This window comes from Rhinolophus sinicus, chromosome 13, assembly GCF_057876585.1.
Source record: "Rhinolophus sinicus isolate RSI-liver-muscle chromosome 13, RSI-T2T, whole genome shotgun sequence".
NCBI classification, from domain to species: Eukaryota; Metazoa; Chordata; class Mammalia; order Chiroptera; family Rhinolophidae; genus Rhinolophus; species Rhinolophus sinicus.
The window spans coordinates 61,305,740-61,331,397 of NC_142513.1; the positions used below are offsets into that span (position 1 = coordinate 61,305,740).

Genomic DNA, 25,658 nt, shown 5'->3' on the forward strand with positions numbered 1-25,658 from the left:
AATGCAGGAGCTGCAGACCGATTGTCCCCTTTCCCTTCCCTCTAAGGCTTGTGTGTGGGCCACTCTGTGTCCCATAGCTAGAGGACAATTCAATCCCTGCTTGAATTGTCCTCAGACATAGTAACTGCAGAAGCTGAATTGTTTTGTGTAGGCCGGGGACACGTAGACATGCATTTTGGTTTTTAGGATCAGTGGTATGATGAAACCCACATGAAAGAATCCCAGTTTGCAGAAGTATTAACAAAAGCTTTGGGGCACAGATTATACTTTTGGCAATAATACAGTAGAGTCTTGAACACTGAATGCCGTCATCGTTATAGGAGTACATTTCCTACACACAATCAGACATAGTAGGATATTTCCAATTCATACAAGGACTAAAGAATATAGTTTGGGTGCTTTGAGTGGGAAAAAAAGTGCCAAATAAATAACATTTCATGCCAATAATTGATATAGGAACTAAAACATTAAATATATAGTTTAAAACATCAATGTGACATGTACTAATTTTCAGCCTTTTTATTAAAAACGGTTTTAATTTTGACTCTGTCTTTAAAAGCTTCAACTTCATACTATATAATACTTCCCTATGCTTAGGATTGAAAACTGAAATACGCTCAGTGACTCATGTACTCTAGCAACGGCCAGACTGTAAGGAATTGGCATGGAAGTTGAACCAGTGACAGACTTTTTCCCTGCCACTGTGGCATAAAGTACTTGATGAGACCCTTTTCTGTTCCTGCACTTATTGTTAGAGAAGTCCGTCTGTCCAGAAATCAGCCACACATTATAGAGCCGTGGGAGGTCTGTCATCTCTGGCTGATGCCTGGCTGGAATCTGGAAGTCTCTGTACTGTTGACCTAGGTCAGAGGTTTTAAAAGCATCTTGTTGTGTGTTCTGCAGCAGACCGCTTTTGCTTTCCCAGAAGGGCCCGGCCTGCGGGGTGGATGGGAAGGCTGTGGGGTGCTGTTACACTGGGGTTTGTGCCTTTTCTCTGTGACTCGTTACCTCTGTGGCTTAGCTCTCTGAACTCCAGCTTCCCTTTCTCTTCACCCTAGTGTCGTGTTAAGAGCATCCCTTAATTTCTTCACAGCTCACTTTCCTCATCTGTAAAACAGGCACAAATATCAGGGCTGAGCTCCCTGGGTTGCTGTGAGGATGGAACAGGTAACCCAGGCCGGCACGTGCGTCAGACGGAGACCACAGGCCCCTTGCTTTCCCCTCTTTTCCCCACAGCCCTCGTTCCGTTTCTTTAATTTTCATGTGCAACCCCATCAGCTGAGAACTCGGATTTCAGCTTCCCCAGACTTAGCTGCCCTCCGACACTTGTGCTAGCATACTGGACGTCTGGACGGGGGTTTTGCCTGCCTGGCTTCAGTGACCCATCGTTGGCCATCACTGCTCCAGGGTGTCTTGGCCTTAATGGGATTGCAGACCCAGGGGTCCTTGGGAACAGGTTGCATCTGTCCCACACAAGGCTGGCTCGTGCCCTCTCTCCAGGGCATGGGAATCTTGAAGGAAGACATTCCGAGCTGTTTTATTCAAAGGCCCTGCCACTAACTCCCTTTTAGTGCTTCTGTAGCTGGAGGCTGTTTTTTTGTTTTGTTTTGGTTTTTTTTGTGTTTTTTTTTAATAGACTCTCAAAGTTTAATAATGAGTAAAAATCAGCCAAGCTATAAAGATATAATATTTTTCTTAATTAAGAATCAAATCATACATATATGATTAAAATCTTTATAAAATCTGTAAGCTGTGATTTACTCTTTTTCTTTTTCATTCTTTTTTTTTTTTTTTTTTTTAGTTTCAGGTGCACAAGACAAAGCAAAACTTAGACGTTTATCATTTATATCCCTCACACTGTGTGAACCCCCCTCCCCCCATCCACTATCCCTCTGTACGTTCCCAAAACCTCTCACCTTCCCCTTATCCCCACCCCCCCGCCCCTCTAGCAACCCTCTGTTTTTCCTCCATGTTTCCAAAACTGTTTCTGATTAGTTCATTCACTTATTCTTTTCTTTAGATTCCGCATATAAGTGAGATCATATGGTATTTGTCTTTCTCTTTCTGACTTATTTCACTTAATGTTCTCTAGGTCCATCCATGTTGTTGCAAATGGTAAGATTTCTTTCTTCTTTATGGCTGCGTAATACTCCATTGTATAAATATACCACAGTTTCTTAATCCAGTCATCTACTGATGGGCATTTCGGTTGTTTCCAGGTCTTGGCTATTGTGTATAGTGCTGCAATAAACATAGGAGTGCATAAAGATTTTTGAATTGGAGTTTTGGATTTCTCCGGATAGATACCTAGGAGTGGGATTGCTGGATCATAAGGTAGTTCCATTTTCAGATTTTTGAGATACCTCCAAACTGTTTTCCATAGTGGCTGCACCAATCTGCATTCCCACCAACAGTGCACCAGCGTTCCCTTTTCTCCGCATCCACGCCAGCACTTGTTGTTTGTTGATTTATTGATGATAGCCATCCTGACTGGGGTGAGGTGGTATCTCATTGTGGTTTTTATTTGCATTTCTCTAATGGTTAGTGAGGTTGAACATTTCTTCATATGTCTGTTTGCCATCTGTGTGTCACCACATACAAAAATAAATTCAAAATGGCTTAAAGATTTAAATGTAAGATCTGAAACCATAAAATTCCTAGAAGAAAATATAGGAAGAAACTTCACAGACATTACCCGGAGTAAGATTTTTACTGATATATCCCCTCGCGCGAGGGAAGTAAGAGAAAAAATAAACATGTGGGATTACATCAAACTAAAAAGCTTTTTCACAGCAAAGGAAACCATCGATAAAACAAAAAGGGATCCTACTGATTGGGAAAAGATATTTGCCAATTATATATCTGATAAGGGGTTAATATCACAAATTTATAAAAAACTCACTCAACTCCAAAAAAACAACCCAATTAAAAAATGGGCAGAGGACATGAAGAGACATTTTTCTAAAAAATGGAGGCTGTTTTTGTAACTTGCAGTCAAAGTGACAGAGCCAGATGAGGCCTCCAGCTCTCCTTAGCTCTAAGTGTGACCATCGGAGGAGAGGACGTATTGTCTGACTGTGCAGGCCTTTCTCACGCACCTGGCCAGGCCAGGGATTTTGGGGGAGGTGGGAGTGTCCCTGGATGCAGAACATGGCCACCCTCATCCAGAAGCTGGTATCCCCCTTCTAGAAGTGTCTTTCCTCCTACCTGTCTTCATAGTTGTTTTCTTTTTTTTCTGCCCCCAGAAAATGCCTTCCTAGATTTCCCTTCTGTGGTAACTTCTTCACCAGCAGCGCCTCTCTCCTCTGCCACTTGTATCACAAGCACGCATCTGTTAGAAATACGTCGTTCTCAAAGCAGGACTGCTGAAAGCACGTCAGCACAGAACCCAGTCAGATCTGCAATCAGTGAACTGTGTTCATTGCATCCCCGTTGTTAACTTCTTCTAAAAGATGAGCAGCCTTCTGGTCCGAGGCCTCGCTCTGCTCCTGGAACAGCTTGTGACACTGTGAGACCAGGGCCGCAGGTGGAAGCCACGCGCTCCTTCTGTTCTTAGAAATACTCAGCTGTATTCCCACCTACTACCCAGCCTCCACTCCTTTGGTTAAATATCAGTTATGCAGAGCTCCCCCTGTTTTAATGAGGTGCCATTGTCTCACGCAGTGGTGACGTGCCCCTCTCGTTGCTGCCCTCCGCCTGTGCCATCCCCCCCTTCTCTGTCCACACTGGCTTGTGACTTCATTCCTGGCAAAAGGAGTGTCAAGGGGAACATTCATTTGTTTGAGTGGATGTGTTTCAAAGTCACTTTGAAAAAAAACCACAAGGCTTGTTATGGCCTCTCCTGTCAGAACACACACAGCCTTTGGTATTACGGCAATTTCAAAAGACATTTTTATATTTCCCTTGAAATAATAACCTTTTTATAGCTGGCTTAAAATCAGTAATTAAAATATCAGTGTGACAATGACCATTTATCAATAATCACCCATCATCACTCAACTGTGAAGGAATCATTTCTTTAGTTATTATTATTTTTACAAAGGATTAGGGGCCATTTGCACGCATTCACACAACAAACAACAGAAGGAGGGATCAGAAGATACACAGAAAATGCTCACTCCGGTCTGAATCAAAATAATGCAGCAGGCTGCAGAAATGTTTTATAAGTAGGTTTGGAGAAGACGCTCTAGATTGTTTATCCCCAAACACTTACGAACCCTGTTTTCCTCTTTCTTCTTCTCAAGATACTGTGAAGCTAAAACATTTTCCCAGAGTCCCTTGCAGCTGAGGATGGCCATGTGACCTGTTCCGGCCAACAAGATTCCTTTTTTGAGGCTTTTTATTGCTTTACTAAGGTTTCTATCTTTCATCTGTTCCAAGCATGTTCATAGCTGCTTATGGAAGCATTTTTATCACGCGTTAAAATCTTTGTCAGGTAATTCTAACATCTCTTTAATTGTTGGTTTTTCATTCACGTTGAGATACTCCTGGTTGTCGAGGACATGACATGACTTTTGATCGAATCCTGGGCATTTTTGTATTAGGTTATAAGCAACAAATCTAACTTAAATCTGCTTTAGCTGTCTTTTTCTGACGCCATTCTGGCAAGGGACTCTTTGTTCCAGTCAAGTCAAGGTGGGAGTCCAGGCTCCTCACTTGGCCTCTGTTGGCACCCAGTGGTCATGGAGGGGTGGGGTGGGAGTTTGGCCCCCACATGGTCTCCTCTCCCTCAGTGGCGTCCTGGCAGTGAGGAAAGCTGTGGCTCGCCCTTGGACACACAGGGGGTGTGTTGGGATGCCTCGTTATAACCTTGTGGAAACACTCTTCGTCTTTCGTGGTATTTGGCTGGAGTAGAATGGTTATTGTCTAAAACATTTCTATTGCCTAGGTTGCCCTTACCTTTGGCAAGAGAGAACAGGCTTTAATGGGGCTTCCTGTCCGTGCCTGTTGGCCTTCCCCAGGGGCCTCCTCCTCTGGCTCTAAGCCTGGTTTAAATGAAAGGAAAAGAAAATTCAGGGAAGTGACCACTGTTTGTTCCTTGGGTCCTCAGGTCCCCAGCTGGTCTGCTGTTGTCTCTCCATGTTTCAGAGTCTTCTATTTGATTTAAATACGATGTCCAAGGGTTTTAGTTGTGCTTAGCAGAAGGCATAGGGAGACGTATGTTTACTTCCTGGAAGCTGAAGTCCGTGAGCTGTATGCTGAGGTCACAGGGTGAGTGTCTTTAAAAGGAAAGAGCTCAGCTGGTAGGCCTTGGCCCTTCCGTGAACCTGACGCCTCTTGTGACACGAGCACAAAGCCAGATGCCGTAGGTGGCAGAGCTGCAACAGGAAAGGGGCCTGAGCCATCTTCTGGGCAGCTTGTCAATTCTCGTTCCAAAAAATAGAAATTCTTCTATGCCTGTCGTTGTTTACAGCCTCATTTAACTCTGTTCGATACAAACTCCTATGTTACGTGAGTTGATCAGCCGATCAGTAGTGAATCCCACACGTCTGTCCTGTTCTCTCGACTCGCCTCCCTTCACCACAAACATTGTTAGTCTGTCCATGGGCTCCACACTGCAGGGATAGCTTTGAGTTTTACAGAAAAATGAATCTTTTGGTACTTGCGCTTTCTGTACATTGTTTCAGTTCAGAGGACAGTAAGTCATTATAACTGATCTGAAAATAGAAATAAACACGGTTTTTATGACTTTAAAATAAAATCTCATTTCAGATCCAATATCATGAGTAAAAACACCTTTATCTGGATAGGACTTTATAGATTATAAAACAACTTACATGTATACATTCTTATTTGATCCTCTCTACACCCCTATAAGGTGGTTAGTAATATTTCCTCCTTCATATGTGAGAAAATGACGCTTCCCAGAAGTAAAGCCATGTGTCCAAGGCCTGACAGCTCACAGATGTTAGAGGCACCGAGGTTCCACCTCAGACCCATGTGACTCGGAAGGCAGTGCTCGTAACCACGGGGCGTGCTGTCTCCAAGTGTCACCCTTGACGATACGTGAGAAGAGACCTCCGACAGAAGGGAGAATTTTAAGTGCAAAATGTCCTCAGAGCCTTGAAAATATGCTTGATAAGTCAGTAGTGAGCTGTAATCTAGAGCAGGGTTGGCAGACTTTTTCTGTGGAGGGCCAGGTAGTAAATATTTTCGGCTTTGCAGGCCATACTGTTTCTCATTATAGTCTTCTGTTTTATTTTTCCCAGCCCTTAAGAAAATGTAATCATCGTTCTAGCTCCCAGGCCATGTGAAAACTGCCGGCGGATTTGGCAGGGGGCCTGGCAGCCGCTGAGGGGCCTGTGCTTCCCGGCTTCCTGGGCAGGACTCAGCCTGACCGATGGCCGATGGCCGGGTCTCCCTGCTCTGGGAAGCGTCTGCCTCATGTCTTACCTGCACCGAGGAGGCGGGGCGTCTAATGTGGGGGGTAAGGGGGTGACCGGCAGGCCCCTGAGCGTGGGGGGGGGGCTCTCTCAGCACGGCCTGTGCGCCTGCCGTGGCACACAGGGCTGAGTGGGCTCGGGCTCCCGCTTTCCCTCCTTAGGCGGCACTGGCTGCTCTCCTCGGGGTATGTCCGTCAGATGCACGGGCACTTCAGGGGAGAAGCGGGCCCTGGAGGGACGCTTTACCCCCACGCTGGTGCACGTGTGCATGGGGCAGCCTGGCGTGGGGCGGTCCTAGTCCTGCACTTACCAGCTGACACCTGCGCAAATCCCTTACGTTCTTTTGGCTTCCGTTTCCCCCTGGCAAACCTGGGAACGCTGAGAGAACTCATCTCTGGTGCCCTTTGACTCTGCTGCTAAGTGCGCCTGACAACTGCCCTGGCCAGGCCGCCCCTGTGCCTCCCGTTGCCAGTCACTCCCTGGGCTCCCTGCGCTGCCTGCTGAGTGCTGACGCTTCTTAAAGGGACCGGACGTCTTCGCTCGCAACTCTTTTCACTTGAGGATGCAGACATCTGGGCCATAAAATGTGGAAACGGGTTCTGTGTGATTGACATTGTGTTTGGAAATGCAGTGTGAAGAATTAAGAAAATATTTAAGCAACTCAATTTTTAAATTTTCTGTCAATTTTCTGGATAATTCTTGTTAGTCATATGGTTACCACTATTTTCCATTGTCTTTGTTATGTGGAAGAGACTGTGAACTTTATGCCCAAATATGAATCTTTCATTAAAAAGCCAAGTTTGGGGTTTTTCTTCCCATTTCTGATGGCTAGTAAGAGCTGTTATTAGCGTCATTGTGCAACGTAAGGGGAACCTGCTTGGAAAATAATCTAACAGTGTGGATTGAGTCTTAAAAAATGTTTCTATCTTGACCCGGTAAGCTCTCATCTATTAATCTGTTTGAAGGGGTAGTAATTAGTGCTGATAAAGTGCTGCACAAATACGCACATCGTGGCATCACAGACATAGATACTGGGGAGATCTTTACTATTTAGCGATGAGGAAATGGCTAAAAAGAGGAGGCACCTTTACTCAGTGGAGGATTATGATGCGATGAAAACAGTGCTAACGGAGACGTGGGAACCACAGACGGGCTCAGGGCAGCGAGTGACAACCAACTGCAGAAACTGCAGTGCATTTGTTCATATCCGTGTCAGAAAGATAACACGCTACCAGTTAGTGTGCGTTTCGGTGATACGCTCCGTGCTCTGTAGTTCTCTCATGCAACAGTCACAGCAACCCAGAGGCAAGTCACATGATTCCCATTTCCAACTGGCGAAACTGAACCTTAGAAAAACTACGGACTCTGTTCACGGTCACAGAGCTAGGAGGTGGCAGAACCCTGGTCTCCCTGATTCTAGAGCTTTGGTTATATGACCTCGTACGGATGACTGGAATACATCATGAGAATGAATAACAGCAAACTCTAAGGGAGTGCGCGTGAGCTGCTCCACCTTTGCTGAGATGCCCTTGAGTCCGAGGCTGCACGAGTGGCTCAGGCCCAGCGCCCCTCACCCTGCACATGGGGAGAAAGTTTCGTCTGGCTCCTCTCCAAAGAGCAACAGCGTTCCTGTCCCAGGACGAGATCGGGTGACGGCTCTGCAACCGCAGCTATTCTTCGGAAAGCTCTTGGCCTTCAAGGGTCACTTGGGAAAGGAGTGGTTCCAGCTTTAACACTTTGGCCAGAGCCCCACAGCTCTCCTCCTTGCCTTTCTTCTTTTTGTAACATCTGCGTGTGGATATAATAAAAGTGTGCTGGGTCGCTGGGCCCTGGGCGGAGAGGAAGAGCGTGAGCAGTGTAATTGAGCTGTTATTGCCTGCCTCTCCGGGCACACATTAGTTGAATAAAACATGTAGTCAATAAAACACAACAAAACAATAAAACTAAGCCCTTTGGTGCTCTCTTATTGGGTGTTATGCAACTCAGAAACCTGTGGCCATAAAAAGGCGAATGAGGGGAACTTTACACTTGCAAGAACAAAGACACTCAGGCACGAGGTTGAAAATAGCCCTGGCTGAGCTGAGGCCTATTCTCTGAGCGCTGGGAAGCAGTTAGCGTTGAAAGCCATGCAGGCTTTGGCCGCTGCCTGCCTGGTTCAGAGGCCCTGGAGGAGATCTCGTGGGGGACAGGATAGCAGCGTGCTTGCTGTCAGGGAAGTCCTTGGTCCGATCCCAGAAACCCAAGTCTTCTAGATGATCAGTTCATCAGCCATGGGCACAGAAACCACTTGCCGCGCTTCCACTTTTGGGGTGAAGGGGCGGGGCTCAGAGCTGGGGATTGCCACAGGTGCCCGGGGCTCTGCGCTGTGATTTCAGAAAGCGGTCTCTCTTGACCAGTGGAAAGTTGCAAACCAAACCCCAGCACCTTCCTAGTCTGATGAACAGCAAAAGAGAACTGGAAGTTTTTATTGTCTGTACCTTGTTAGGACTTGTTGAAAAGTAGGCCATTGCGATTTGTCTATTTCAGGTTTTAGAAGCATTTGTTCTTCCCACGAGAGGCATTTTCAGTACCTCAGGCCTAAGACTGCAACCCTAAACAATTCATTCAAAAAGTTCTTTTTGCCTTGTTTTAAAATAAGTGTTGTTGCCACTGGTGACTGAAGCAGGTTTGCACTCAGCCTCAGGGCTGCCCATTGCCGGGGGTCGGCCTGCCCACTTTGTCCGGGGACCTGTGGGGTCTGCCTGCCAGGGGCGGACATCCAGGAGGGGGTGAGGAGTCCCCGCAAATGGAAAAGAATCCCATTTAAAGCAGGAGAATCATCCTGGCAGGTAACAAACACTTGAGTCATCAGTGAGGAAGGGCCATTTTGAGTCACGCCTGCTGTGTTTTCACTTAGGCCCGTCCCCAGCCCAACCTCAACGGGGGAGGTGGGACACTCCCTGCACTGAGTGCTGTGGGGGGATGTGGGTGGGACGGCCAGCTGTAAACTGGAAAAGTGCCGGTTCACTCACAACTCTGCAAGACACAGTGGGGGACAGAAGAGACAGGAGTGCAAACCGGGTGCGTTCTGGGGGTACGCAGAGAGGCTGTTACAGAGACGGGGACGGAAGCTGCAGATGGCACACGGCACATCCTGGGTAGTTTGTAAATGTGTGTGAGAAACTTCCTGGGCTCTTCTGACATTGGTGGGACGTGGTCGGCTGCGAAGATGTGTTTGTGTTATTGTGGGGGGGTGGGGGGGTAGACCTCGCATGTGCTACAGCCCCGTAGTAATGGGGTCGGTAGGAAGAGGACAGAAACACGGGCCACATTTTCTTGCTGTAAGATTAGTTTTGAATTTTAAGCACTTTGGAAAGAGCCATGTGAATGTTCTCAAAGGTGTCCAAATAATGGGAGGGTGGGTGGATAAGCCTGGCTGTGGTGGTGGTTGAACCTGTTCTAATGGGTGATCCCATTGCTGAGTTTCACGTTTTAAAATATTGCTTGCAGGCAGGTGTCCCCAGGTGACTTTAGAGGAATAGCGTCCCCACTTCCTGTGCTGAACCGTGTGTGGACAGTGTCTCTGCTACATACACAGAACCAACATACTCGTCCTCATCCAGAGAGAGGCGCTGCCATATACTGAATTCCATTTCACCCACGCAGAAGTCATGCATTATGCTGGCTGTGGGGCACCCAGTCACGTAGGGGCACTTTTCACTTTGTGTTTCACTCTGGGAAGTAATTTCTCCTGCTGTTCTCCCGGCCCAACTCCAAATAAAGAAGACACAGTTGTCCTGCGTGCACGGGTCAGTGAAGTATTTGGAGAGGTCGTTTCTCCTTAGTGCTCAGAGAAACTGTCTATTTCTAAGTCAACAAGATGCTCACTCAGGAAACATGGTTCTGCAGCTCAGGCAGACAATGGCAGTGTAACCCGGTGGTGAGATCTTCTATTCTCAAGAGCTTCAATTGCTGAATCCTCCGTCTGCATTACATGTCTCACAAGCCTCCCCCTGTGCAGTCCTAAGTGTATCATTCTTCATGTGGAAAAATTTGAGTTTTATCTGTAAACATTTCTCATCCATCCATGTGTGTTTTCTACCTTCTTTCTGTAACTGATAATCCACCGTGAACTGACAGTTTAGGATTCTATTCCCATCTCCACTACCCCCCTTCCCAGGTAGACAAGTGATTTGATACATGTATATGTTGCAAAACGATCACCACAATAAGGTTAGTTAACACCTCCATCGCCTCACGTAATTACTTCTTTTTGTGATGAGAACATTTAAGATCTACTCGCTTATCAGCTGCAAGTATGTAATACAGTATTGCTAATATAGTAACTATGCTGTATTTTAGTATTTTTTTTCCTACCAAAATGGGAAAATCCAAATCTGTGAAACACAGCTGGTGACATTGCCTGGGTGGGCTTTGTGAAGCAAAATGAAATAATTACTCAGACCCCGCTTTCTTGGGCTTGGATGGTGGGTCATGCATGTGGTACATTTACATGGTACACTGAGGCATCATAGACAAAGCTCTGGATGCAAAAAGGGCTATCCTTTGCCGTACCCCATGATAGATTCTGAAAAGTACAACTGCAAAACAAGTGTAGGAGATTGCTTTGTATCTGACAGGGGAGAGCAGTGAGGACCAACGCTCAAAGTACATCATTGGAGACTTCTAGCCAGAAGTTACTCATGTATTCGATGTGTACCGGAAGCTAAATATGGCCCTTGGTGCCTGGCAGCTGGTGCTGGGCGAGACCTCACCACACAGCGGGGTTTGTGCCTCTCTGTTCACTGTGCCCAGATCTCCGTGGCTCCACGAATTTCAATGAAACAGTAGGAGCTTTAGGAGGAAAATCACTTGCAACTTTCCCAGCTTCCTTTAAAGCACGGTGGGGCGGGGTGGGGGGGGTGGCCTTGACTTCCCACAGTGAGCTGCCGTCCTATCTCATTTCTTGTGGAAACTTCCATCCCTGCCACCCTCACATGAACCGAGCCTCTGCTCACTTCTCTCTGCAGTCCAAAACCCAGCAGTTTCTGCACTTCATTTCTGTCCATTCCTTTAGGTCTCCGCTGCTCTTCTGGTCCATGGAGACGTCGGTTTCATTTTGAGTTGGCTAATGCCGTTTGGCTTACCTGTTTCTGTACTGTGTCGCCATCGAGTATTTCAAGCCGAGCAAGTGTGCGAAAGTCCTTCTCGAGCACTGACCACCACATTATCCTGATCCCAAGTCCTTCTGCTAATTTCTATTCATACTTGACCTTTAACTGATTGAAAAATGTGTCCCTACCCCACACTTAAGGAATACTCATTTCTGGGAAACAGGCCAACCGTTCCGATGGTGACAGCCGTGCCGCTTGCATCACAGGGCTGCTGCGGATGGCAGGTTGTGAGCCTGTGGTGAACATTTCAGATCTCCGCCTGCGGCAGGAGTGGGGGCCCAGCTAAGTGAGCCCAGTGAGGTCATGTGATCGCGCCAGGGCAAGAAAAACCCGAGTACGAAGTCGGGACTCGGCTCCTGGTGTCTTGCAGCGGTTGCGGAAGCTGGCAATTGAGAGGACTGTAGCCTGGTTCTTGCCTTCCGCATGTTTCCTTTTATTCCTCCTAGTTTCTGAATTTATTGTGTTAACGCCTGAGGGCTAGTGCACGGTTGTATAGAAATACGTACTCCTCCCTTCGCCACCCCGACCGCCCAACCTCCATGGGTGAAATGTGCTTCTCTACCTGGCGCTCACTCTCCCCAGCCAGTGGGATGCTAGTGGGGTGGCTGCACCACACGTTTAAAGCGCACTTTTGCGAGTGGGCTTGCTCTTTGGAACTTCTGGTATCACTGTGAGAAAAACAAGCCTGGGCTAGACGGCTGGTCCCAGGAGGAGCGCACGAGCTGTGTCGGGCTGAGGGACCCCTGTAGGTGCATGAGGGATTCACCACCAAGGCCGGGAGTGCCACCTCCTGAGACCAGCCTGCATCAGTTGACTTTCTCTTCATCCCCAGATGTGTGAGCTAAAAAATACATGCTTGCCCACTGATTTTGTGGTGGTGTGTTACACAGAAGTAACTGAAATATCTGAGGCGAATGAAGAAAGAGTGGCATCTATACCACCTGAAAACGGGCCACTTTGGCAGAGGATTATTTGGAGCTGAAGGCAATTCAGAAGAAGCACAGGCTCCCCGCCCTCTTCCTATTTACCCTAAAGCAGGACGTCAGTTTACAGAAGTGTCTCCTCCCCTGTGTTCCACACGAACGTCCATCACTGGAGATGGCTGTAGGCCCTGTCAGCCTGGAGTTGGCACCAGGCTGTCCTGTGTGACACACTGTACTAACCAGCCTTCACCCTACCCTGCGAAGCCTGAAACTCTTCTGTGCTATTGTTTCTCCATAAAGTCATTGTCTTTGTCAACGATGTTATGTAAGCCAGAGTTAGAAGCCGCCATTCCATGTTACTCACTGTCCCCTGGGTGCCTCTCATGTACATATGAGGTATGCAGGTTAATAAACGACTGTTTGTGTTTCTCTTGTTAATCTGTCTTTTATTACAAGGATCTCAGCCAAGAACTCAGAAGGGGAGAGAGAAAATAATTTTTCTTTTCCTACAGGCCTTCCATCACTTGCCAGAACCAAGCATCCCAATTTTGGAACCCCAGTTTCTTTCTCTCCGTTGTCTTCTGAATATCTCAGTTGTCATGACCATTATTTTGTCTCAACGACTTTTTCTGTTTCCTATTCAGGACACCTGCCTTGTGTCCCATGTGTAGTTAGAGTTAGAGTCTTGCATTTTTCCTCCACAGTCAAGGGCTCTGCCCGGCCCCAGGCCCATGGCTGGGCCCACTACCTGTGGGTACTCGATGTCGCACGTGCCTGGAAATCCTTTGGGGTAACTTGCTCTGGGCTCTACCCATCTGTCATCATAGGATGTTTCCTCCTGTACCACTGCTCCCCAACCCCTCTATAAACTGCTTCTTGGGTTTTTATTTTATTATCTTTTGCTTCTCATGCTTTTAAACTTGGTTATTTCTTCACTAAGTATCACAGTAATAGTTGGAGTATACAGAAAACAGTCAGAATCGTGCTTGGGGTTTCCCCCGTTAATACTGTGATGTATTTTACCCCAGTGCCAGGGTGGGTCTGAGCAGAGTTGAGCAGATAAGAAAGAGGGGTGAGGCCACCCTGTCTAGCTTCCCAGGCAGACATGCCCCACAAATGGGTGCGTGACCTTGCTGGGGTTTCTGTGACTGGATTCCTATCCGTCGGTCTCCCAACCCAGAAGCCAGCACGTGTGCTCTTGGAGCGACGCACACTTATTCTTCGGGCCCCCTTTCATCTCGGTGCTGTCTGGTCCCGCACTGTGCCCAGTCCTCCTGCAGGCCTCTGTGGGGATCGGTCACTCCCAGCCCTGCCTTCCTGACACCGCCCTTCGTGATCACCTCTTGGACTTGGGTTTTCCTGCCTCTCGTCCGCTACACCTTGCACACGGCCTCTTGCGGTGGGTTGCTTCTGGTGGAGGCTCCATGGTAAGCGTGCACGGCCAATTCTGACTTTGGGTACCAGGGGTCACCTCCTGCCAAGTTCTGCGGGCATCTCCTGGAGCTCTCTGCATGTCGTCTGCAAAACCCCGAGATCTGATGTATGCATTGCTTCTTCGCAGGGCTGCCTACCATGCTCTGGCCGGGTATTTGGCTTGGCAAACAGCGAGAGGAAGGGAGTGTGCGGCTATTTGCAGATAGTGATAAATGCCATGCTCTCAATGGAAAATATAAATCGGTGATGGATTACCCAATGCTTCTTGCTTACTTTAAATTGAAGCATTCTATTGAACTTACCCTAACTGCAGAATTCTTATAAATAAACAACCCTTCTTGAATTTTATGACTGTGGGCTCACTGCCAAGTGCAAACATTCTTAGTCTTTGGCATGAAAATCCAGTGAAATAGAACAGAAAAGGCAACTGAGAGAGTGATAGAGGGGGGAGTGAGAGATGATAGAGCGACTTCCTTGAGAGCAAGCAGGCCTGGGATTGATTCTGCAAGTCCCCGGAGTCCCAGGACTCAGGGGAGCCTTCCACTAAGCAGGAGGCCAGCTTGCCAAGACTGCAGAAACTCCTGGGGGTCCTGAGAGAGTGTGATCCCTGCTCCCACACAGCTGGTGCTGGCTGCTGTCACTCACCAATCTCCCTGCCACTTTTGAAGAATCGTGACTTTCTGTTTTGAATATCAATGTGTGAAGTCAACTGTCCCCTAATCTGTAGCCACTGCTGGGACAGTTCCAGGGTTTCGGATTAAGTACTCCAGCACAAATCTCTTTAAACCTTTCCTAAATAAGAAATTATGCAGGGCTCTCTCTGAAAGTTCGGGCTCCCAGGGAATTCAGACCCTGGGCTCTGTTTGCTCAGCCGAAAACAAAGTGGTCAGAAGGCTTCTTTCTAACTGGCTGATGTCCTTTAGTCCTGCTGAGAAGCCCACGGCCTCACACCCTCTCTGCAGGGCCAGTGGCATCTACCCAGCTCGGATTATTTTTCTCTGCTTCCATTATTCAGCTGCGGGGGGTGGGGGGCGGTGGCACCAAAATTATCACAAAATGAAGGCTTCACAGCAAGCAAAATCAAGTAGAATTATAGGACCCTTTGCTGCATGGCTTTGTGGCAATTGTCAGTTGCTTGTTTGGGAGAATTAGGTGTGTTTTTACTTGCTGGATAAGATGCAAATGTTTTCCCTCTATTTTAGAGTTGCTATTTCTTTTCTTTCACTAGCCTGAGAAATATGAAATAATGTGTTGTTGCTGTTGTTATTATTTGACGTAGGTATTAGAAATCCAATTTGCCTCGGTCTTATGTGAGAAGTAGGAAATGGGTGAAGGGGGTCAAAAGATAAAAATGCACATGAAGCAGTTGGCTCTGCGATTGGCCCAGCGTGCGCGCTCGGTAAATGCTCACTGTTACCACTAATCACTAACAGTATCGATCAATGCTGCAGCGAGGTGGGGTCCGCAACAGTTAGACATGGTGATCCAGAAATGTCAGCGCTGAAGCAGACTGCAGAGTCACGTGGTGAAGGAGGGGAGCAGCTGGAGGGAGTGAGTGCACTAGTGGAGAGTAGAGACGTAGCTCCGGGGGCAGAGAGGAGATAAGGCTGAAGGAAGGGGTTCGTCCTCCTTGGCACGGAGAATAATCCAGCCTCCTTACGAGGGAACTGAAGGCTCAGTAGAAAGAGTCACCCAAAGAGAAGGAAAGAGACAGGAGGGAGCTGACGGAGTGAGGTCCCTGGGAACGCATGCCCCGGAGGACTTGACGAGGAGCTGCCTTGCAGACCTAGGGGCTGGCTGCGGCTTTCCTTAAGACTGTGGGCTCCTTGGGGAGGACACGGCTGGCTCCTTGGGGAGGACACGGCTGGCTCCTTGTGCTGACAGAAGGGCAGTTCCCTGTGGTGCTGGAGACGGCAGCCTGTCCTCACACTTCCATTTCCCCTTTTCCGTAGTAACCGATGTGCAGCTGCGTCCATGGCTGCTGAGGCAGGGACTGCCTTTCCCGGACCATCTTGCAGCAGGTCAGGCCGTTGGCTCTGTTCTGTGCCGTGGAACGTGAGAGAAGCTGATGTCTCACTTCTGGAGGGAGGGACTGAGACAGAAGGAGCCTTCTCTTCCCTTTTCCTGCTGGCCCCTGGACTGGTCTGCCCATCTGGACCCTGTGGATGAGAAAACCCCCTGGGGAGGCAGGGCCACTTGCTGAGCTGGCCGACACACTCATCTCCAACTTTTAAGTGAGCGAGAGCTAAACTACTTTGCTTGGAGGCGCTGATATTTGGGGATTCCCCTTATTGCAGCAGCTTAACCTTTCCTGACTCATACAGTCTTTCAACGCCATTCAGATGTTGGCTCTTCACATCTGCACCTCTCGCATTTTTAATTTTTTAATAGACATTATTTTAGATCTGTTTTAAGTTCACAGCAAAATTGAGCAGCAAGTACAGAGCTTCCCAATATCGCCTCCTCCCCCACGCACACAGCCTCCCCTGCTCTCCACACACCCCAGAGGGTTCTTTTATAATTGATGAACTTACAGGGTCATGTCATTGTCACCCAACTCCATAGTTTGCACTAGGGTTCACTTTTGGTGTTATACACGTTACGAGTTTTGACAGATGTGTGACATGTATCCACCATTACAGTATCATACAGAGTAGTTTCACTGCCCTAAAAAGCCTCTGTGCTCCATCTGTTCATTCTCCTGCCCCCCACCCCTGGCAACCACTGATCCTTTTCCTGTCTCCATAGGTTTGCCTTTTCCAGAATGTCATGTAGTTGGAGTCGTACAGTATGCGGCCTTTTCAGATTGGCTTCTGTCACTGGGTAACATGCATATAAGTTTCTTCCATGTCTTTTCATGGCTTGACACTCATTTCTTCTTAGTGCTTAATAGCGTCCCATTGTCTGGAGGTGCCACAGTTTGTCCAGCACCTACTGAGGGACATCTGGTGTCGCACCCGTCTTTCTGTACTTAGCAGTTTCTAGCTTTAATGATGACGATTTGCTGCAAGGTCTTTGAAGGCAGAGCCTGTGACTGACCCATGACGTTACCATCAGAAACGCACAGAGGTCATCTACAAACAGGTGACTGAAAGTAAGAGCGCAGGAATCAGTAGAAACCAGTGAGCCAGCACTGGCTGTGGGGACGCTTGCTGTGGAAACCCTGGAGGGTGAGTCAGGCGCGCCGAGGTTAGTCATTTGCTGCTAGCTCTGCTGCTTACATGCAGGGCCACATCTCCGGACTTCGGCTTTCCTGTATCTGCAGTGAAGACGTTCTGTTAGAGGTGTTGCAGACCTGTCACCACCAGCAGTCTGTGCTCGGAGGGTCTGTGTCTGGCACTCTGTCTGCCGTCTGTCCTCTGCGTTGGTCGTGATGTGGGAGTTACCCTCGCTTCCAAGTTCAGCCTGGAGACTGCTGCCTCTATGGGCTCTTCCTGCGTCTGCTCCGTCCCCGGACGGGGTCACTGCCTCCTGCCGCCGCTGCCCTTCCCAGCACGGCAGTCGCTCCACTCAGCAGTGCTTCTTACGGGCCTGTTTGCCCAGCTTGAGACAGGCTTTCTGAGGTCTTGTCTGAATTGCTTCTATTATCTCCCCTGTCCCTGTCTGGCCCAAAGTAGCGGCTTCATAAATATTTTTATAATGAATAATGAATAAGTGCGCGAAGGAAGGAATAAACGGGTCAAGATTTTTTTTTCTATTTAATAGAAACAGTCTTCCATGACTGCATATTTATTTTCTTAGTTTCCTGGACCTCAGCTGCACTTCCTTTAATAGTTTCGTGGGGTAATTTGCATAGTCATGGAAAAAAATTAAAAACATGCAAACCAGGGTAAGCTTCTTTTTTTCTGGCTGCATCTTGTCTCCGGTATCCAGTGGGCCAGTTTGCCCTTACCGTGAAGTTATAACAACACATCATGTGCCTCTAGGCAGTTGACAAAAAAGATAACAGAAACCAATAATCGTTAAAAATATCCGAAGACTATTTAGACTTAGTCTTAAATTCATGCTTCAAGGATTTGCTTGAAAGGCAGGAAATGAGAACTCAGCTGATATCTCCAGGCCTGTGCTGAGAGAATTAACTCCCTCGCCTATAAATGGAGCCATGAGGCTCCAGTTTTCACGTAGATTCAGCCACCGTTGAGACTGTTTGGAAGCTGGAAGTGAAAAGGGGGCGACACCTTGGCCTTCAGATCCGCACACCCGGCCTGTGGCCCAGGCAGAACCTCTCTCACTCCCGAATAGGTTCCGTGCGCCGTGGTGTTCAAGACCTAGAAGCTCGTTAGTCCTTAAGCCTCAGCGTCAAGCTGTCCCAGTGCAGGCCACGCCTCCAGCGGACAGACTGGCCAAATAATGTGCTGTTGACAGAAAAGCCGATGGAAAGAGAGAAGAGCCGTCTTACTGGGAACTGTGATCACCATGGCTTCACAGCACAGTTGGAATCTTTCTCCTTTTCCCCCACCGTTTGCCATGGGGCCAGAGGCAAGGGGATGCTCTGAACGCCAACGTGGATGCCAAGCCGATGTCTTCAGAAAATAGTTAGGTCAGAAGAGAACTTAAAGGTCTACTGTGGAGGTTCTCGGCAGGGGAGGGGGGGTAGATTTGTCCCCTCCCACCTCTAGGGGACATTGGGCAATATCTGAAGTCATTTTCGGTTGTCACACTCAGGGAGTGCTGACTGGCCTCTGGTGGGCAGAGGACAGGGATATTGTGAAATGCCCTGCGAAGCACAGGACAGCCTCCCATCCCCGCCCCCACCCCCCGCCCCACCCCGCCCCCCCGCCGGCCACAATAAAAAATTGTCTGTCTCCAAACATCAATAGTGCCTGTCACGAGTTCCGGTCTGTTGTGCTAGAAAAATAAAAACGAAAGCCCCCACGTCTTGGGCATCGCCGTGTCGGAGCGCACACCTGCTCCCTGCGCGTCGGTGAGTTCAGGTGGGAGGTGTAGTGAGACCGCAGCCAACTAGCCAGTCGGGCGGGGCCAGACCATCCTTGCCAGGATGCCCATGGAGGTGTCAGCTCTCTAGTGCACAGTGTCCTAACGGGGCCTGGTTTGTTCTGGAAGGCCTTGTCTGAAAGGTGGAATTCGGTGGGTGCAACACGAGGTGCTTTATAGAAAGAACCTTGACTTTGGAGTCATGTGCCATTGGATTCGCATCCTGGCTGTGTGACCTTGAGCACATGTTGCCCTTGCTAAGCCTCCTTCCTCTTCCCCATCCGTAAGGTAAACATAGACTGTTTCATCATTTCTAAGACTTTTCTCCTCAGTTCAACATTTCTGAAATCGGGGTACCTCTTACAACTGAAGACATGTCATAGCTTAATTGGAAAAAATTTTTTTCTTAAGCTGATACATAAAATAATGGTGTTTCAAGCTGTAGTGTCTCGCATTCTGAGAAATGTGGTTACGATAATACGAAACGCTGGGCATCTCCCAGTCAAAAGCTTCGCTAAGCCCAGGCTGCCACCCTGGAGGAAGGAAAGGGAGAAGCAGTCTCTGCCCGGGTCTCTTTACAGTTGTTCACTCCTGCCATTCAAAGTTCGACCCTCATTCTGAGGAAGGAAAAGGGGTCCCATTCTTGTGTCCTCCTTGATCCTTCACACATTCCGGGACCCACCTGGTTGAAGTGTGCATGTGTGTGTGTGTGTGTGCGTGTTTGTGCACACGTGTGTGCGCGTGCACAGATCTGTAGCAGCACAGCTCTGGGAGAGGAGATGGCCAGGCTCCCAGGATTGGCCCAGGCGGTGAGCTGTGCTCAGGCTTCAGGTAGGAAAGGCTTGTAACCGCTGACCTAGCGCTGGGCAGGAGGCGGCAGCAGCTGGCAGCCGGCGGCCGTGAGCAGAGCCAGAGCCGTGTCTGCCCAGACAGCGCTGCCCGGGAAACTGCATGTCGTTTAGGGGGAGAGAAGGTCGGGGGTGGAGATAAGAGTTGAAAATCGATATGGAAATTATTGAGCTGCCTGTTGCTGTTTTTCTCTGAATTCTGACTCCATTCCTGCCCAAAGCCGTAGAAGTTAGTAATAGCCGCCCTCTGCTACTGAACTAGAGCTGAGTGCCACTCACCTGAGTGCAGCCACGTGCTGCTGGAAAGTAGTCCCACGGGGCCTGCGCGCTGCTGTCTTGTGGTTTCCGCCAGGAACCGGCGCGCGGGCCTCGCTCCACACCGGGCAGGCCAGGAGGACTGCCTCTGACGTGCGCAGTGGCCACCACGCCCTGCGGCAGCCGCGGGGAGGTCCTGCCGCAGCTGCAGGACCTAAGCCACCGTGTGTGCAAGTCCTACACGTTCAAGAGACCCTCCCGGGTGCTGGCATCGCATGGAAGAGGTCCAGTCCTGCCCGACCCTGCCTCTGCCAGCCTCTGTGTCACCTGGCTGCTGTCATGACCTTCCCCTTGCCTCGGCCACCCACCGTACCACCACGGCCATTGTACACGGCCACCTACTGTTACCACCACCACCACCGTGAGCCTCAGTGACATGAGGTGAATCAGAGTATTTAGTATAAATAGAAGCATTTAATAATGTGCCAACACCGCCACTCATGCCTGTGAGACACTAGAAATGCCACTTGCCATTTAGTCTACATTTGTTTTCTTGTGTCCCTTCTTTCTCTCTTGGGCCAAGTCTCTACATGCAAGGCCACCTTCTGCTAGGTAGTGGGAGGGTGACCGCATCACTCAGGTAGGTCTTGGAGTATCTGGTTAAATCTAACAGTTAGTGCAGCGTTCATGGCTTTTTCCAAAATACCGTGTGTGGGAACTCCCACTTGTTTGTAGTGTGTTGTCAGCAGACATTCCGATCCACACACAAATACCCTTGACCTTAGGAGAACTTAAAGAGAACCGTCCCCAGAGCTCACTTGCCTGTTGGGTTTAGACAAGGCCCTGATTCCACTGGCAGCTTGTGACTGCCTGCCAGTATCTGACTGAGGTTTCTGCCAGTGAGCGTGGAGAGGACTCCAGGACATGGGAGGTAACATGATATTTCACAGGAAACCATAAAAAGCCTGGCCCAATGGCCTTTGTTGCTTTTCATGTTTCACGACAGCAGTTTTGTGCCTAGGCCGAGGAAGTCAGCTGCTGCTGATTTATTTTAGACCTGAATAAAAAGCATGCTTTTTACTTCAGCTCTCACCAAAATGGGTGGAAAATGATCTACTGGGCACGCTGGCCAGTGGGCAAGCCGTGGAAATTAGTTTCTGGCCTGTGAGCCTGACGTTTTGTGGACTTGGTACAGAGCGGTGGACACTCGGAGCTTAGCATCTAAGGGTGCCTCTCCCATTAGGCAGCCTGGATCCGAGCTTGGGACAAAGCAACTGGATGGGAAAGGGGTGACGTAAGAGGGAGGGCCTTCTGGGAGCTCGGGGCTGACAGCACGACTGCCCTTCGGCCCCTGCAGTTTCCTTAGGCCTCTGCTGTTGCCAGGTTAGAGCAGAATCTTGTAAGAAATGGAGGTTTTTCCCTACCTGCTCATAATGACATTTCCTTACAAATGATTTCAGGAGGTCAGCTTTGAATGCTTCTTTGGATTTACGGCTTTGATAGTATTATTAAAGTCTGAGTGAGAACTGATCTTTTCGGCCTGGAGGATGTCTGTAGGCCTCAGTTTCCCGGCTTACGAAATGTCAGGCTGCTCAGGCAGGTAGATCTTCAGTGGCCCCTGCAACCTCTTCTGCTGCTCCCTCTGCCCTTCCTGTTCCCAGTAAACTGGGTCATAGGAGAACCGGCTTTTTCTCCTGATCTTTGCTACTTCCCGCCCTCCCCGCTTGTCCCCACCATAGAAAGTCAACCCTAAATGGGTACGCTCGGGTTTTTTTCTTTCTTTTCTTGGGAAACTGGTTTCTGTTGTTCTCATGTGGAAATAGTTTTAACACAGTCATTTATTCCTTCACCAAATAGCTGCGTGTCTGCTGTGTGCGAGACGCTTTGCTCGTTATGGGGAAGATGACAGAGAGGGCTCCGTCCTGAAGAGTTCACTCCCCGTCAGGTGCGGCGGGGTCTGACACGCGGCCCACAGTGGCCAGTTAGACCTGTTCGGAGAGGGGGGCATGTCATCAGTACAGATCATCTTTCCATTGCGGTGTTTCCAAAATGTGTTTGTTGGAGCGTTTGTCCCTTGAGATGCTCCTGGACAGAAAGGGCCCTAGCGTCAGTCATGTTTGAGAGGCGGTGCCTTCTCTCACCACCCTGGGACCTTCACAGTGATCATTAGCAGGGTGAAGGCTCTGGAAAGTCTTCCAGCTAAGCTTCAAGCCCCCCACCCCACATCTCCTTTTCATATGTTGGCGAAACACCTATTAATGTCTTTTGGGAAACATACTATGAGAACTGCTAGGGAGTGGATAAAGCATGGAGCGCCACAAAGCCCGGGCACATTTCCCAGCTTTCATGCTGCTCCTCTCTGGGGAGTTTGGTTCCCATCCTTCTCCCCCTGATGTGAGAGTTACTCATATTAAAGTCGGAACAGATGTGTTCAAGAGCCCTTACCTATTAGCAGTGTCGTCTTAATCAAGTTTTGTAATTTCTTTGTGCCTCAGTTTTTCTTCAGTAAAACGGGCATAATAATAATGCCTTCCTCACAGGACCGTAACCAGGACTGAGAGAACTGATGTTTGTAAAGCACTTAGAACAGAGTCTGGCAATAGGTGCTATGTGGATGCTTTAAAATGATTTCAGAGCCATAACCCTGTGTTCTGCGGGTGGATGTGTCTAGCACGTTGGTCTCTTGGAATTGACTGGTTACAGCCTGACTCGGTGCATCGTGGGTCCAGCTGCACTGTCAGAGATGGGAGACGCTCAGAGCATCGTCCCAGTTTACAGACCCCAGAAAGGGGGCGGTTTTTTCCCAGCAAGGACCACTCGTGTCCGCAGAGCCAAGGAAATAGAGAGGGGGCTCTACCTGGAGTCATTTCCGATACGTTCCTCTGGGTCGTTTGATACAAGTTCTACCTTGGGACTCCTGTAGGGTCTGAAGGCAGAGGCTCCCCGCTGGCTCTCCACAGCCGCTGGCCACAGTGAGCAGGCTCCCACTCAGGTACCTACCTGGCCACACCTGTCCCCACTGACCTAACCATTCATGGCGCAGCTACTGAGCCCGAGCGACATCAGCAAGAAACTAAGTAGAGGGGAGTAATCTGGTGAGGATGGTTCAGAAAAGGCACCTCACATACGCCAACTAGTGACACACATGGGAGGAACGGAGAGAAGAGACGGAAAGGGAAAGGGGGCAGTCGGGTGGTGGAGGGCGCCTTGCCCGTCCTTCTCTTTGTGAGCTCCTCCCGAGTTCACGGGATGAGAAATAGGACTCGTCCGCCCTCTCAGCTCATCTCGTCTCCACGACCTCAGAGTTGGAACATCCCAGCTCTCTGGGCGTGATTCTGGTCTGTAAAGGTGTGTACGTTGACAGCAGGGGCCCAAATATCCGCCAAGTGTGTATTTCGTCAGGGGCCCCACTAGGGAGACTCAGGCTGTTCCCACCTGAAAGATAGATTGGACACGTTGGACCTCCTGGGCTGGCACGTGGGAGGCCAAAGTTGACTCGAGGGGTTTTTGCCTTTTGTGACGGTTTTGAAACTGAGCGAGCTGTGACTCGGGTTCACCTTCTCCGAAGCTGGGCATGGAGCAAGTGGCACCCACCTCAGGGAGGTCCCGAGGGCCCTGTCTGAGGAGGTCGCCGCAGCAGCCGACCCCCCCCATCCGTGCTCCTGGGTCCTCCCCCCCCACCCCCCAGCATCAACACCACACACAGAGTGCATGCTCGCCCGTCGGTGGGCACTTCTCTCTTCCTCATGGTGCCTCATCCTCACTCGGCTCGGGGGGACAGGCGGGGCTGGGGTGCCTGGCGCATTCGTCTTGAGAAGCAGACCCAGGGCAGGGAGGGCTGAGCTGGGAGCCTAGCCTTCCGGTCCTGCCTCCTGGCCCCCACCTGCCCTCAGTGCTCCTGCGGGGACATGTCCTGCCTGCTCCTTCCAGGTGGTGGCAGAAAGCCCAGACCCAGGCTAGCCTCCGAAAGGCAGCTCTCTTCCTGAAGTTACAGTAAAACCTGCTCAGGTAAACCCCACGCATCACACTCCTGAAACATGGCACCCACGACGCAAGCGGAAGGCAGGCAGTCAGACGCGAGACGGAACACGGAAGACTGGCCGTGTCATCTGCTTTCTGGTGTGTGTCACTCGTCACTCAGGAGATGCAGACAAGTCGCCGCCTGTCTCCGGGCCTCAGCTTCTTCTAGGACTGACTCGGCGGCTCCAGGGACCCACTTGGAAGGAGCCCTCCTGGAAGAGGTTGCTGCTGCTCTGCTCCTTCTGCGCCTGCTCTCCTCGCCCTCCCTTCTCAGAATCAGTACAGGAATCAGAATTCCTGAGATGTAGTCCACTTCCTTGTTTCTCTGTCTCTTTCCCCCTCTTCTAGCAAGACAGCCTTTAATTTGATCACAGTTATCTACTCCTAAAAGTATTTACCAAGTTTATGTATCCACCGAGCGAGCGTCTTGTCAGTCACGTGGGCTGCCCGCTGCAGCCTCTTTGGGAAAGGAAGGACGGGCTTTGCATCTTGATTTACTCTTCACTGGCTGCAGAGAGCTCATAGTACCTTCACACACACAGCCCAGCAGAACTGGCCGCTTCCTCACATAGCCGAGTCATAACGAATACTTCAGACGTGACATCATGGCCTTGGCTGTGCCAAGACGCTGTGCAGTCATATTGAAAACACTACATTAGCTTGGAAAATGGATGAAAACAAAACGAACTGGAGTGGCTAATGCAGAAATTTATGTTTAAATGTGAGGCCCCAGAGCAAAGAGCCCTGGTTCTGAGTTAAGTGCAAAGGGAACCATTGTGTGTGGTGAGGCCCCACCCCCGCCCTGCCGGCTGCCACTTGGGTCACATTTGAGCCTGAGGCTTCAGGCATGCTTTCCTGATCAGCCAATCCTCAATAATGAGATTTCTAGATGTTCTTTTCATTCCCACAGAAAAGCAAAAGGAAAGCCAAATTTGTTCTAATTCCCTCAAGTCTTTCCTTCAAATCAGTCTCAGGAAACCTTGTTCCTCGTCTCCTGATCTGGTCTCAAGAAAACTAACGGAACGTAGAAAAGAGGCAGTGTGGTAGCCCTCTATGACTCTTCCAGATCTCTCAGGAAAACGGAAACAGGACCCTGAATTCTGCAGTGTGGTCCTGTACCAGGCTGCTCTGTACACTCGCTCCTAACTGTCATCCTAACCCTCACGAGACGAGCACTGAGTGGACGGGCCCTGGGGACTTCAGCGGTCCTGTCTCCCGTGGGCACTGTAACTCGCGGGGAAGGGTGCAGGCAGCGCCGTCTTCTGAGGGGAGCGGCCTCGGTTTAGAACAGTTTTCTAAAGGGGGAGCCTCTGGGGTGAGGAGCAGGCGCTGTGTACGCTGGGAGCTGGCCGTGGCACAGGCCCAAAAGGAAGCAAAGGCAAGAAGAGGGAACCAAACTGTTCTGGGTCCTGGCGCGAGAGCAGGAGGAGTGGTGCGGCTGGGGGAAGAATAAAGGAAGTGGACAGAGGGAGGCCGGTGAACGGAGCCGGGACAGGTACCTGAGCAGTAGCTGCCATGCTGGAGTCAGACGTGCCTGCTTGTACGTGGAGCCTTGCCTGGCTGCGGGTGTCCGAGCGTTTGTTTCAGAGCTGGTGGCGGGAGAGCTTCCAGTGGGATCTGGGCTGGCTTCTGCCACCGTCCCGGGAGCACTTCGTTGGTCTCCGTCATAGACCCTTAAGGACCTTTGCCATGTTGACATGTGCCTTG

The 25,658-nt window shown here is 49.7% G+C and overlaps 1 protein-coding gene and 1 long non-coding RNA gene across 6 annotated transcripts in view; one reads left to right on the forward strand and one right to left on the reverse strand.

The window, feature by feature from the left end:
• TMC3 (transmembrane channel like 3) overlaps window positions 1-25,658 on the forward strand; it is a 266,252-nt gene that overhangs the window by 56,721 nt on the left and 183,873 nt on the right. The gene's annotated exons all lie outside the window — the stretch shown is intronic.
• LOC148756099 (uncharacterized) lies at window positions 4,003-7,126 on the reverse strand. Of its 2 annotated transcripts, none has more exons than XR_016018290.1 (2): window positions 6,694-7,126; window positions 4,003-5,657 (listed from the first exon to the last, which is right to left on the reverse strand). It is a non-coding gene; the product is annotated as an uncharacterized LOC148756099 (long non-coding RNA). The 2 variants fall into 2 exon arrangements; XR_016018289.1 differs by lacking the exon at window positions 6,694-7,126 and adding an exon at window positions 5,778-6,449.